Here is a 6142-nt window from a genome sequence, read left to right on the forward strand (position 1 = left end):
GAGACGTGGGAACTCTGCTGACCGCAATCCCTAATCCTCTCCAACCACACTAGAGGCAGCCGTGGATTGCGCCCAACGCTCCCTATGCAACTCGGCACAGCCTGAGAAACTAGCTAGCCTGAAGATAGAAAATAAGCCTACCTTGCCTCAGAGAAATACCCCAAAGGAAAAGGCAGCCCCCACATATAATGACTGTGAGTTAAGATGAAAAGACAAACGTAGAGATGAAATAGATTTAGCAAAGTAAGGCCCGACTTTCTGAACAGAGCGAGGATAGGAAAGGTAAGTTTGCGGTCAACACAAAACCCTACAAATACCACGCAAAGGGGGCAAAAAGACCCTCCGTACCGAACTAACGGCACGGAGGTACACCCTCTGCGTCCCAGAGCTTCAAGCAAGCAGGAAAAAACAAATAGACAAGCTGGACAGAAAAAAACAGCAAACAAAATAGCAAAGTGGAACTTAGCTATGCAGAGCAGCAGGCCACAGGAACAATCCAGGAGGAAACAGGTCCAATACTAGAACATTGACTGGAGGCCAGGATCAAAGCACTAGGTGGAGTTAAATAGAGCAGCACCTAACGACTTCACCACATCACCTGAGGAAGGAAACTCAGAAGCCGCAGTACCACTTTCCTCCACCAACGGAAGCTCACAGAGAATCAGCCGAAGTACCACTTGTGACCACAGGAGGGAGCTCTGCCACAGAATTCACAACAGTACCCCCCCCCCCCCTTGAGGAGGGGTCACCGAACCCTCACCAGAGCCCCCAGGACGACCAGGATGAGCCATATGAAAGGCACGAACAAGATCGGGAGCATGGACATCAGAGGCAAAGAACCAGGAATTATCTTCCTGAGCATAACCCTTCCACTTAACCAGATACTGGAGTTTCCGTCTTGAAACACGAGAATCCAAAATCTTCTCCACAATATACTCCAACTCCCCCTCCACCAAAACCGGGGCAGGAGGATCAACAGATGGAACCATAGGTGCCACGTATCTCCGCAACAATGACCTATGGAATACGTTATGTATGGAAAAAGAATCTGGAAGGGTCAGACGAAAAAACACAGGATTAAGAACCTCAGAAATCCTATACGGACCAATGAAACGAGGTTTAAACTTAGGAGAGGAAACCTTCATAGGAATATGACGAGAAGATAACCAAACCAAATCCCCAACACGAAGTCGGGGACCCACACAGCGTCTGCGATTAGCGAAACGTTGAGCCTTCTCCTGGGACAAGGTCAAATTGTCCACTACGAGTCCAAATCTGCTGCAACCTGTCCACCACAGTATCCACACCAGGACAGTCCGAAGACTCAACCTGCCCTGAAGAGAAACGAGGATGGAACCCAGAGTTGCAGAAAAACGGCGAAACCAAGGTAGCCGAGCTGGCCCGATTATTAAGGGCGAACTCAGCCAAAGGCAAAAAGGACACCCAGTCATCCTGATCAGCAGAAACAAAGCATCTCAGATATGTTTCCAAGGTCTGATTGGTTCGTTCGGTCTGGCCATTAGTCTGAGGATAGAAAGCCGAGGAAAAAGACAAGTCAATGCCCATCCTACCACAAAAGGCTCGCCAAAACCTCGAAACAAACTGGGAACCTCTGTCAGAAACGATATTCTCTGGAATGCCATGTAAACGAACCACATGCTGGAAGAACAATGGCACCAAATCAGAGGAGGAAGGTAATTTAGACAAGGGTACCAAATGGACCATCTTAGAGAAGCGATCACAGACCACCCAAATGACTGACATCTTTTGAGAGACGGGAAGATCTGAAATAAAATCCATAGAGGTATGTGTCCAAGGCCTCTTCGGGACCGGCAAGGGCAAAAGCAACCCACTGGCACGAGAACAGCAGGGCTTAGCCCGAGCACAAATCCCACAGGACTGCACAAAAGAACGCTTATCCCGCGACAGAGATGGCCACCAAAAGGATCTAGCCACTAACTCTCTGGTACCAAAGATTCCAGGATGACCAGCCAACACCGAACAATGAACCTCAGAGATAACTTTATTCGTCCACCTATCAGGGACAAACAGTTTCTCAGCTGGGCAACGATCAGGTTTATTAGCCTGAAATTTTTGCAGCACCCGCCGCAAATCAGGGGAGATAGCAGACACAATTACTCCCTCTTTGAGGATACCCGCCGGCTCAGATAAACCCAGAGAGTCGGGCACAAAACTCCTAGACAGAGCATCAGCCTTCACATTTTTAGAGCCCGGAAGGTACGAAATCACAAAGTCAAAACGGGCAAAAAACAGCGACCAACGAGCCTGTCTAGGATTCAACCGCTTGGCAGACTCGAGATAAGTCAAGTTCTTATGATCAGTCAAGACCACCACGCGATGCTTAGCTCCTTCAAGCCAATGACGCCACTCCTCGAATGCCCACTTCATGGCCAGCAACTCTCGATTGCCCACATCATAATTTCGCTCAGCAGGCGAAAACTTCCTGGAAAAAAAGGCGCATGGTTTCATCACCGAGCAATCAGAACTTCTCTGCGACAAAACAGCCCCTGCTCCAATCTCAGAAGCATCAACCTCGACCTGGAATGGAAGCGAAACATCTGGTTGACACAACACAGGGGCAGAAGAAAAACGACGCTTCAACTCTTGAAAAGCTTCCACAGCAGCAGAAGACCAATTGACCACATCAGCACCCTTCTTGGTCAAATCGGTCAATGGTTTAGCAATACTAGAAAAATTGCAGATGAAGCGACGATAAAAATTAGCAAAGCCCAGGAACTTTTGCAGACTTTTCAGAGATGTCGGCTGAGTCCAATCATGGATGGCTTGGACCTTAACAGGGTCCATCTCGATAGTAGAAGGGGAAAAGATGAACCCCAAAAATGAAACCTTCTGAACACCAAAGAGACACTTTGATCCCTTCACAAACAAAGAATTAGCACGCAGGACCTGAAACACCGTTCTGACCTGCTTCACATGAGACTCCCAATCATCCGAGAAGATCAAAATGTCATCCAAGTACACAATCAGGAATTTATCCAGGTACTCTCGGAAGATGTCATGCATAAAGGACTGAAACACTGATGGAGCATTGGCAAGTCCGAATGGCATTACTAGATACTCAAAATGGCCCTCGGGCGTATTAAATGCAGTTTTCCATTCATCGCCTCGCCTGATTCGCACCAGATTATACGCACCACGAAGATCTATCTTGGTGAACCAACTAGCCCCCTTAATCCGAGCAAACAAATCGGATAACAATGGCAAGGGGTACTGAAATTTAACCGTGATCTTATTTAGAAGGCGGTAATCTATACAAGGTCTCAGCGAACCATCCTTCTTGGCTACAAAAAAGAACCCTACTCCTAATGGCGACGATGGCGGGCGAATATGCCCCTTCTCCAAGGACTCCTTCACATAACTCCGCATAGCGGCGTGCTCAGGCACAGATAAATTAAACAGTCGACCTTTTGGGAATTTACTACCAGGAATCAAATCGATAGCACAATCACAATCCCTATGCGGAGGTAGGGTATCGGACTTGGGCTCATCAAATACATCCAGGTAATCAGACAAGAACTCTGGAACCTCAGAAGGGGTGGATGACGAAATAGTCAGAAATGGGACATCACCATGTACCCCCTGACAACCCCAGCTGGACACAGACATGGATTTCCAATCTAATACTGGATTATGGGTTTGTAGCCATGGCAACCCCAACACGACCACATCATGCAGATTATGCAACACCAGAAAGCGAATAACCTCCCGATGTGCAGGAGCCATGCACATGGTCAGCTGGGTCCAGTACTGAGGCTTATTCTTGGCCAAAGGCGTAGCATCAATTCCTCTCAATGGAATAGGACACTGCAAGGGCTCCAAGATAAACCCACAACGCCTAGCATACTCCAAGTCCATCAAATTCAGGGCAGCGCCTGAATCCACAAATGCCATGACAGAATACGATGACAAAGAGCAGATCAAGGTAACGGACAGAAGAAATTTTGACTGTACCGTACCAATGGTGGCAGACCTAGCGAACCGCTTAGTGCGCTTAGGACAATCAGAGATAGCATGAGTGGAATCACCACAGTAGAAACACAGCCCATTCAGACGTCTGTGTTCTTGCCGTTTAACTCTGGTCAAAGTCCTATCGCACTGCATAGGCTCAGGTTTAAGCTCAGGTAATACCGCCAAATGGTGCACAGATTTACGCTCACGCAAGCGTCGACCGATCTGAATGGCCAAAGACATAGACTCATTCAGACCAGCAGGCATAGGAAATCCCACCATGACATCCTTAACCCCTCTGTGACCTTAGACGTACTATCCCGTCGAGGTGCCCTGGGCTTATCTGACCCTGGACGGGATAGTACGTCATAGCCGATCGGCCGCGCTCACGGGGGGAGCGCGGCCGATCGCGGCCGGGTGTCAGCTGCTTATCGCAGCTGACATCCGGCACTATGTGCCAGGAGCGGTCACGGACCGCCCCCGGCACATTAACCCCTGGCACACCGCGATCAAAGATGATCGCGATGTGCCGGCGGTGCAGGGAAGCACCGCGCAGGGAGGGGGCTCCCTGCGGGCTTCCCTGAGACCCCCGGAGCAACGCGATGTGATCGCGTTGCTGCGAGGGTCTCACCTCCCTCCCTGCTCCCTCCAGCCCCGGATCCAAGATGGCCGCGGATCCGGGTCCTGCAGGGAGGGAGGTGGCTTCACAGAGCCTGCTCAGAGCAGGCACTGTGAAGCCTGCAGCGCTGCATGTCAGATCAGTGATCTGACAGAGTGCTGTGCAAACTGTCAGATCACTGATCTGTGATGTCCACCCCCTGGGACAAAGTAAAAAAGTAAAAAAAAAATTTTCCAAATGTGTAAAAAAAATAAAAAGAAATATTCCAAAATAATGAAAAAAAAAAAAAAAATATTATTCCCATAAATACATTTCTTCATCTAAATAAAAAAAAAAAACCAATAAAAGTACACATATTTAGTATCGCCGCGTCCGTAACGACCCGACCTATAAAACTGTCCCACTAGTTAACCCCTTCAGTAAACACCGTAAGAAAAAAAAAAAACGAGGCAAAAACAACGCTTTATTATCATACCGCCGAACAAAAAGTGGAATAACACGCGATCAAAAAGACAGATATAAATACCCATGGTACCGCTGAAAGCGTCATATTGTCCCGCAAAAAAAGAGCCGCCATACAGCATCATCAGCAAAAAAATAAAAAAGTTATAGTCCTGAGAATAAAGCGATGCAAAAATAATTATTTTTTCTGTAAAATAGTTTTTATCGTATAAAAGCGCCAAACCATAAAAAAATGATATAAATGAGGTATCGCTGTAATCGCACTGACCCGAAGAATAAAACTGATTTATCAATTTTACCAAACGCGGAACGGTATAAACGCCTCCCCCAATAGAAATTCATGAATAGCTGGCTTTTGGTCATTCTTCCTCACAAAAATCGGAATAAAAAGCGATCAAAAAATGTCACGTGCCCAAAAATGTTTTCAATAAAAACGTCAACTCGTCCCGCAAAAAACAAGCCCTCACATGACTCTGTGGACCAAAATATGGAAAAATTATAGCTCTCAAAATGTGGTATTGCAAAAAATATTTTTTGCAATAAAAAGGGTCTTTCAGTGTGTGACGGCTGCCAATCATAAAAATCCGCTAAAAAACTCGCTATAAAAGTAAATCAAACCCCCCTTCATCACCCCCTTAGTTAGGGAAAAATAAAAAAAAAATGTATTTATTTCCATTTTCCCATTAGGGCTAGGGTTAGGGCTAGGGTTAGGGGTAGGGCTAGGGTTAGGGCTAGGGTTGGGGCTACAGTTAGGGTTGGGGCTAAAGTTAGGGTTAGGGTTTAGATTACATTTACAGTTGGGAATAGGGTTGGGATTAGGGTTAGGGGTGTGTCAGGGTTAGAGGTGTGGTTAGGGTTACCGTTGGAATTAGGGTTAGGGGTGTGTTTAGATTAGGGTTTCAGTTATAATTGGGGGGTTTCCACTGTTTCGGCACATCAGGGTCTCTCCAAACACGACATGGCGTCCGATCTCAATTCCAGCCAATTCTGCGTTGAAAAAGTAAAACAGTGCTCCTTCCCTTCCGAGCTCTCCTGTGTGCCCAAACAGGAGTTTACCCCAACATATGGGGT

Source organism: Ranitomeya imitator, chromosome 8, assembly GCF_032444005.1.
Source record: "Ranitomeya imitator isolate aRanImi1 chromosome 8, aRanImi1.pri, whole genome shotgun sequence".
Lineage (NCBI taxonomy): Eukaryota > Metazoa > Chordata > Amphibia > Anura > Dendrobatidae > Ranitomeya > Ranitomeya imitator.